The 9,467-nt window shown below is 39.1% G+C and overlaps 1 pseudogene; it reads right to left on the reverse strand.

Annotated features, from left to right (window-relative positions):
* Positions 1-5,284: 5,284 nt before the first annotated feature.
* On the reverse strand, positions 5,285-6,639 carry LOC122493528 (annotated as a pseudogene).
* Positions 6,640-9,467: the final 2,828 nt, after the last annotated feature.

Here is a 9,467-nt window from a genome sequence, read left to right on the forward strand (position 1 = left end):
GGAGGGAGGGGGAAAGGAGAGGATAGGAAGGAAATTTTCTCTTTCTAAAGAGAAAATATGTGTATGAGTCAGTTAGCAGGTGCACCAGGCAACAAAGCTAAAGATTAGGGGAAAAGGCTTTCAATGGTATGGCGTCTGCTGAGAAGTAGCTAACATTTATTAAAGCTTACCCACTTTGTCTCATTTAATTCTCATTACAGGTAATACTTTCATTTACTAATTCAACCTCAAAGATGAAGAAGTTTAAGTTAGGAGGGGTTAGAAGACATACCCAACTACTAAATAACAGATTGAATTGCATCCCAATCTATTCCACAGCAGAGTCTCTTAAACGCTGGTCTAAGATGATGTGTCTAAGCAATAGTCTATTAAAGAATTATTCAATGAGTAGGGCTGGCGCAAGCTGAGTTCAGTTGAAATAATTAGCTGAAATAATCTACGATTTACCTGAAAGAGGAAAAGAATGGCTATGAAAATGTAAGAAACCACGTAAATACTAGCCATGAATGTACTAAGAAATTCCAAAGCTCACCATCAGGCAGAATCTGCCTTCAGGTTACTTACAGCCAGAAAAGGTCTGTGGTCTTTTTTTTGGAAATAAGCAGAAAAGTACTTAAATGTGAATTGTGCCTAAAGTTACAAGAAAATACATGGATTTACACGAAGCTTTGTAAATTTATTTACTTCCAATTAGATGTGTGTTAAAAAAACAGAAAAACCCTCTGCATTTCAAGTATAGACCAAGATGTTAAGGATTTTCCTTGCTTGTTAAATTGCTGGAGGGTAAAAGTGAATAAAATTCTCAAAGAGAAACTGGGATAGTTTTCACTTCCTGGGAATAGTGATGCCATGTTTACTGCTGGCACCTGAGAAAGAATGAAGAAATGTGTTTTTCTAAAATTATTAAGAAGGGTAAATTTGCCATTTCATTAAGTAAGAGAACAGAATTCCGAGCCTATGTTGTGAATAAGTGGTGATAATTTTTGACCTACAAAGGGCAGTACAATGTACCAAAAAGAGCCTGGAATCGGAAATCACTGAGACATATGTTTCCATCTGTTTTCACAATTTGCAAAACAGGCAACTTACTGAAGTCTTCTGACGGTCAATTTCGTTTTCCATAGAATGGAAGAAGTCAACACCCAAACCTCAGAGAACTCAGCCACCATCCAAGCACTAGCATGAAATTGCAAGATTACTGTTTCTCTATCTACATAATTCCTTTTTTAATATTTACACACGTCTCGTGTTAATATTTCTGGAACTGGGATTTCTTATAATCTATGTATATATTTAGTGTTATATATTTCTTATAATCTATGTATATATTTAGTGTGGTGGGGTTTCTTCTTTTTTATTTCCTGAAAAGTTATTAAATTACTGGTATGTCTTACAGTAAGATCTCAGGATTAGGGAAACACAGAATTAAAAGTCGCTAAGATGGACATCCTATAATTAGTGGGTCTTGGTGGAAAAAGTCAGTTCATGTAAAAGTGTTATTTCTGGACAGTCAGAATATCTTTATCTATTACAGCGAAAAATTATTTAGCTTACCTAGATTTTTTCATTACATGACAAGTGTTGTTCCCCGTAACTAACATTGTATTATCTCGATTTTACAAAGGAGGCAACAGATTTAGAAAGGTTCATTAAGTCTGTTCCTCTTTTTTTCCAGGTACTCGTTGTTCTTACTTTTCTTCTCTATATCAGGGCTTAGAAGTCAGAAGATAACTTGAGGAAGCTGTTGAAATAATTTCAGCCAAACGTAAAAAGGACCTAAAACATAGCAGCAGTAGAACTACAGAAGAGGGAAAAGAATAAGAAGAATCCATAGAATTTAGTAGCAGAATGGAGAAATCCCAAGGTGCAATTCCACAGTGCAATTCGTAGATCTCTCTAATATGGGAGGTAGAGGGAATACGTATACACACATACATATATATGGACACACACACATCTATTTACTATACATATTTTCTTCATTATTGTGTATGCATACGTATACATATATATGTATATATATATACATATACATACGTATATATATACATACATATATATATATATACATATACACAGATTTTATGGATAGATAGATAGATAGATAGACAACTTCAAAACAGTGCAAAAGAGCAGACCACATCAGAGATAGTGGAATTTGAAGAGGTTTGAATCAGATGAATTTGGATACAATTTCATGGAAAAACTTCAAACAGGAATAAGTACCAGAAGGGCTGATTTAGACATAAAAGCCAGTTTTCCCAACACAATGCACAGATAAGCTCAGTTCAGCACAGACCGGGGGAATAGATTGCTGTCGATTTAATTGACTGAAGACACATGGAGGGGCCCTGCCATCTGGGTGGTCCTTCTGGACCCCAACTCCCACCTGAGTGTACAAAGGAGTTAGCTGCGTATCTCTTCCCTTTGAAAGTAGTTCTCACACTTTATTAGGCATTAGAATTACTTGGAAGATTTGTTCAAATGCAGATTTTGAAGGCTGCCCTCAGATTTTCTAGTAAGTTCGGAGCAAGGTCTGAGAATCTGCATTTCCAACAAGTTCCCAAGGGGATGCTGATGCCCTTGGACTACACTTTGAGAACCAGAGCCCCAGGCTGCAACAAAGCTTACATCTGCTTCTGATTGCCCTTTATACTGCTGTTGAGACCAGAATACAAGAGCAGTAGCTCTCAGAAGGAGGTAACATGAGAACTACACACACACACACACACACACACACACACACACACACAAAGAAAAGAAAAGAAAGAAAAGAAAAGAAAAGAAAAGAAAAGAAAGAAAAAAAAAGAGATTGGAAGCAAGAAGACAGCCAACCCATGACTACAATGGATAAGCCTCTCACCTGAAGGATTAGAAATTTTCTTACTTTCCTGGAAGTTCCTTGCACATGTAACTTAATGACAGCCTGTATTTTGGCCCGTGTAGCCACTTACCTGTAGGAAACTGAGGTAGAAATTATATCCTGTGAAAATGTCCATGGCAAAAATAGCTAGTCTCAGCCACTGAGTGAATATTCGCCAAATACCTAAAATGGCTAATTTACTCATTCGTTGAAAAATATGAGGGGTGCCTGGGTGACAGTCAGTTAAGCGTCCGACTTCATCTCAGGTCATGATCTCACCCTTCGTGGGTTTGAACCCTGTGTCAGCCTCTGTGCTGACAGCTTGGAATCCTGGAGCCTGCTTCGGATTCTGTGTCTCTGTCTCTCTCTGCCCCTCCCCTGCTCTCACTCTGTCTGTCTGTCTCTATCTCAAAAATAAATAAATATTTTAAAAATTAAAAAAAAGAAAAATATGAACAAACCATCACAACTCTCCAGGAACACGAAAAAAAATTAACTACATATCAGAGAAGCACTAAGATGAATAAACAAAACGTTTCAACCCAGTGGAAAGAGAAGGAATGCAGAACACAAAGCAGATGGTCAAATAAAAATATTGATTAGCGTCTGCAGAGATTTCTGACATAATGTAGCATCCATAAGGTAATATAGGTGTATAGAAGGAGAAAGGTACATAGAAGGAGAAATCACAAAATGGAAAGATTTTTGAGACATTAAAGATATATCTGTTGGGCTTCTGGTTCCACATGTAAGGAGATTGGAAGTTGCCCACCACTACCACACCCTAACAAGTAAAAATCTGAACACAATGAGAAATCAACTCTTCTTGGATTCATAAAAGAGGGAGGACACAGGGAAAACCACTGACCCCAAGACTGGAGAGACAGACAGGCTAATACCTGGAGTCATGGCTTACGAGGGCAGGGACTTACAAGCTAAAACTTCCACAGGTACCAATGCCAGAGTACCAAACCTACACTGTAATTGATGAACTGATGCTGTTTCAGTGTGTGGGGGCAACTCTGAGAGTTAAAAACTCCAGGGGACCCGGTTATGGTAGGGGGAGAGCCCACAGCCCTGTGAGATTTACCTCTGGGAGGTCAACCAGAATCCCACAGAAAATGTTACAGAAAGATGTCCTCGGGCTTCCAGCAGGGGGAGGGGAAAAGAACTCATTCTGAAATAGCCAAAGCATCCTGTTCTTAACAAGGCCCAAACTTAAGGGAAACTAGACAACTATAGCCTAATCAGCTGGGGTATTGTTGAAGCTTGATCCAATATGTGGAAGGGAAATACTAAATTCCAGCCACTCTAGTTATCCTGTCCCAACTAAGGGGGAAGAAAAAAAAAAAAAAACCCTGAGAAAAACTTGCTGAGTTGGCAACCCAGAGTCTAAAGACTGAGACCCAATCACAGCCACTGCACAGCACTTTCCATCACCCAGCATACCTCACCACCATGTTACTATAGACCTATTTACAGCATACAAACCATGTCAAATTGAGATTCTTCAAGGGTGAAAATCAAAGCCATTTTTCCTCCCACTCCGTGCTCTCGTGGATTATAACATATCAGTCCCTGACTTCATTTACCAAAATATGCAAAATTCTTAATCTCCAACCCAAATGACTGACTGAGCTCTCAATGATGTGACATTTCCACTGATGCGACTCAAGTTCACATCAAACTAAAGATTTTCTTTTTCACATAGGAAAGCAATTTGTTCCATTATAAGCACTTACACAGTTACTCGTGGAGAGTGACAGGCCTGCTGGTGACACAGGTCACCCAAAAGAGAGATGGTGCCAAACTAGTGGTCAGGGACTAACTTTTCACTGGGCTCTGTTCCTTCCTCACTTTAGCCTTTACTTAAAGGAGTCTGAAAAACTTGGGGATACAGCCTAATAAGAAAAATAACCACAAACAGTATCCCCCTTTCTGTAGCTACTTCAGACCTTTGTTACCAGTAAATTCCTGAAGAAAAAATTTTTTCTTATTTTTTTGTAATGTTTATTTATTTTTGAGAGACAGAGAGATAGGGTGAGCAGGGGAGGGGGCAGAGAGAGAGACACACACACAGAATCCAAAGCAGGCTCCAGGCTCTGAGCTGACAGCTCAGCACCAGTGCGGAACTTGAATCCATGAAATCTGAGACCATGACCTGAGCTGAAGTCAAATGCTTAACCGACTGAGCCACCCAGGCACCCCCTGGAGAAAATGCAAATATAAGTCTGTGGATTTACTGAATCAAATCCCCCAGTTAATATTTAGAAAACACCCTCTGTTTGGGCTATACCATTGTTGATGGTACCGATCATAGAGGGATAGCCAAAGTTTGTGTGTCAAAACCAGTGTTAAATCAACCTCAGGGTTGAGAGGAAAAAAAGAGGGAGTTTAAAATCACAAGAAGCACCAACATATCTAGGACCCCTGTCTTTCTGGATCCATGTGTCCTTCAGGATCGTCATCATTATAAATGTCTCTGCCATTTGCCAAACCCGCATGATATTGTCTTCTGATACAGAACAAATCACTCAAGGTTCGTTGGGATTCCAGGAGAAATGAGATATCTTGGCAGTGTGACCACCATGAATAAAGAATTCTGGTGGCCTGTCCTCTGCATCTTCTGAGGATTGTTTCTCTCCAGTGTTACTTAAATCCCAGACATTCAGTCTGTGATCAGTACCACCAGAAGCCAACATAGTCTCCTTGTGAGGTGACCACTGAACTTGGAATATTTCATCCTTATGTGATTCAAAGGAATGCAACTTAAGTTTCAGATTTCTCAAATCCCACAAGGCAACAGTCTTGTCAGCTGATCAAAGCGTAAGAGACTCTTAAATATGGAGAACAAACAAAAGATTGCTGGAGGGGTTGTGGAGGGATGCATGGACTAAATGGGTGGGGGCATTAAGGAATCTACTCCTGAAATCATTGTTGCACTATATGCTAACCAACTTGGATGTAAATTAAAAAATAAATAAACTATTTAGAAAAAAAAGAATGAAGTCACTATAAGGATTGAAAGAGAGGTAGTTAGTTCACTTCGGCAGCGTGAGCATCAACTGAGGGGCTTGCTTTGGAAGTATTGTTTGAAGGAGTATCTCAGATCATAAATTTCTGATCATCAGCAACTGGCCCAAACAGAGACTCAGGTGGCAGATGCCGGGAAACATTTTCTACTACTGCTGGATGCCCTGTAAAGATGGTCTTCACATCCACAACTTTTCCTTCCTTTAGAACAGTACTGATGTCCCAGAGGAGGATGGTATGGTCATCTGAATCACTAAGTGCCCACTGAGATTTGGGTTCAGGAAAGTCCATAGCCTTCCTTCTGATGTCCATGGAGATGCAAGTCTGGGTTGCACTCTCCGGAAGGGTCTGGTTTGGAAGGATGTTTGGTATAGTCAAAAACAAGAACATCACCGGATGGAGTCTTTGTTGCAGTGACACAAGGGTCCCGGGGCATATCGTGGTGGCCTGTTTACTTCTCCTTCATGGTTGATCTTAATTTCTATTTCAATGTTTCCACTAACTGAGCCAAAACCTCCAAATTCTCCTTTCTCACTGCCAGAGTGGGAAGCATCAAACTGAGCATCATCGTTAGGGAGCTGCACACGGGCTATCACAAGGAGGTTTTGTTCATCCCGTGTGTGTGTTCCCAGGACAAGTCGATGAGTGCTGAAGTCTCTCCCTTCTGGTCTGGTTTCATCTGGAAGTCACTGTGCAATTAGGCTAGGCCACTCCAGACCATGAGTCATCACCAAATCGTAAAGAAAAGAAGAAAACGGATGTTCTTTATCCATATTTTGTACTCTTCTTTGATCACATGTTCTTCTACTGCGTCGGGGGGCGGGGGGTGGGGATCCTGGGGTCGAGTTCTGCATGCTGGTTCTATTGTTTCCTCCAAACTAAAGATATTTAAACTGAAATTATTTCACTTAGCCTAACACTCTCCAATTCCACCCACATTGCTACAAAAGGCCATATTTCATTCTTTCTCATTGCCACGTAGTACTCCATTGTGTATATAAACCACAATTTCTTTATCCATTCATCAGTTGATGGACATTTAGGCTCTTTCCATAATTTGGCTATTGTTGAGAGTGCTGCTATAAACATTGGGGTACAAGTGCCCCTATGCATCAGCACTCCTGTATTCCTTGGGTAAATTCCTAACAGTGCTACTGCTGGGTCATAGGGTAGTTCTATTTTTAATTTTTTAAGGAACCTCCATACTGTTTTCCAGAACGCCTGCACCAGTTTGCATTCCCACCAACAGTGCAAGAGGGTTCCTCCACATCCTCTCCAGCATCTATAGTCTCCTGATTTGTTCATTTTGGCCACTCTGACTGGCTTGAGGTATGTTATGGTAAGTGAAATAAGCCATACAGAGAAAGACAGATACCATATGTTTTCACTCTCATGTGGATCCTGAGAAACTTAACAGGAACCCATGGGGGAGGGGAAGAGGAAAAAAAAAAGGAGAGAGAGGTTAGAGTGGGAGAGAGCCAAAGCATAAGAGACTCTTAAAAACTGAGAACAAACTGAAGGTTGATGGGGGGTGGGTGGAGGGGAGGATGGGTGATGGGTATTGAAGAGGGAATCTTTTGGGATGAGCACTGGGTGTTGTATGGAAACCAATTTGACAATAAATTTCATATATTAAAAATATAAAATAAAAATAAACTGAAATCATGATGTTCATTTTCTCCTACATCCCTCAACTAATAAGATGGCACAATGTAGGCCAAATATCTTGAATCATTTTGATGCTTTCATTTCCTTCCCCTATTTTATCACCAAGTCCTATTGATATTATAGCTTAAACTACTACAAGCTGCCACTGTTCTTTCTGGGGACCACTGAAATAGATCTCTGAGTGGTGGACCCACATTGTTCAGCTGTACCTCCCAATGCATTTTCTTTGCTGCATTCTACAGGATCTTTTAAAATTGGAATTTATTACAACCGTCTCTTTCTCGCCTACCTCAATTTAAAAACCTTCAATGGGATTCTCTGTTGCTTAAAAATGTTCTGCATGATCTATTGCCTACTAATGTCTTAAGCCTTATCTTATACCTGCAGCCCTCAAATTTCTCAATTTCTTTATTTCCTTTGCCCACTTTAGCCTTGAATAATCCAACCTCTATCACTTATCCCCATTGTTTTCATCTGTATATGTGTGTGTGCATGTGTGTATATACATATATTTACATGTGTAGATACATGTATATCTTTTTTTCTCTTTTACCTGTTTAGAAAATATTAAATTATTTAAGCATGAGGAAAATTACAAAAAGAAGATATGATGTCAGTGGTACCCACTACCCGTACGTGACAAAGGTATCATTGCCAAAATTGCCACCTGTCACTTTTTAAAAAATACAATATTTTAGATACAGTTCATGTTCCTTTTGAATTTCTTTCCAATTCCATTCCTCTCTTTCCCAAGAGGCATCCATGTCCTGAAATTCGTGGTTATCCTATCCACCCAAGTCCACAAATCCATATATATATATTTATTACCCCTTTATTTTCTCTTTTCCCACCCCCTCTTTCTGACTAACACATCAATCTATTGCAATGCTTTTTTTCACTTTCCATTGTTATATAAAAGTAATCTCATTATAGTTATAATTCAGCAAAGAGTTTTCACTCAATGTTATAATTCTGATATTCATAAATATCAATATGCATAGAACAATGTATTCATGAACACTGGAAATATTCACCTTTCCTCTGTTGATGAAATATTTATTTTTTGTTTGCCTTTTTTTTTTTTTGCTACTATAAACAATGCCACGGTAATATCCTGATATGTCTCCATGTGCATATGTATGTAAGTTTCTCCCAAATATGTACTGAACATGGATGGATATTACTGTATGCACAACTTCAATATTGCTAGATATTGGCAAATTGCTTTCCAACTTTGCTGTAGGCGCTTCCACTTAAAGCAGCAATATTTAACTTTCCACCTCCTCATACCCACAGTATTGATGACTGTGAGATCGCATCTAACACTATAAATTGTCCTTATCTGATTACTTAAGATTAAGTTTCTTTTCATATGGGTATTAGTCATTTGAATTTCTTCTTCTTAAATTGACTCTAGGTATCATTTGCCCATTTGATTTTTCTTTTTGGTTAGTCTGTCCTGTCGATCACATACATGCATTTTATCAACATTCTTCAAACTAATCCTGAGCTCGTTCTGTATGCTGCAAATATCATCTCCCAAAGTGTAAACAATTTTTTAATTTTTTTGATGCTTATTTATTTTTGAAGGAGAGAGAGGCAGAGCATGAGTAGGGGAAGTGCACAGAGAAAGAGAGACACAGAATCTGAAGCAGGCTTCAGGCCCTGAGCTGTCAGCACAGAGCCCAATGTGGGGCTGGAACCCACAAACTGTGAGATCACGTGACCTGAGCCAAAGTCGGATGCTTAACCGACTGAGCCACTCAAGTGCCCCATTATAGCCTATTTTAAAACTTAGTTCAGTTAGCAAAGTCTTTTTAGACATGGGGAATTTTTAAAAATACAGTGTCAAATTTACCCACATGGTATATTTTATTTTTTGTGGTTGTTCACTGTTCAAGAA

This window comes from Prionailurus bengalensis, chromosome D2 (genome assembly GCF_016509475.1).
Source record: "Prionailurus bengalensis isolate Pbe53 chromosome D2, Fcat_Pben_1.1_paternal_pri, whole genome shotgun sequence".
NCBI classification, from domain to species: domain Eukaryota; kingdom Metazoa; phylum Chordata; class Mammalia; order Carnivora; family Felidae; genus Prionailurus; species Prionailurus bengalensis.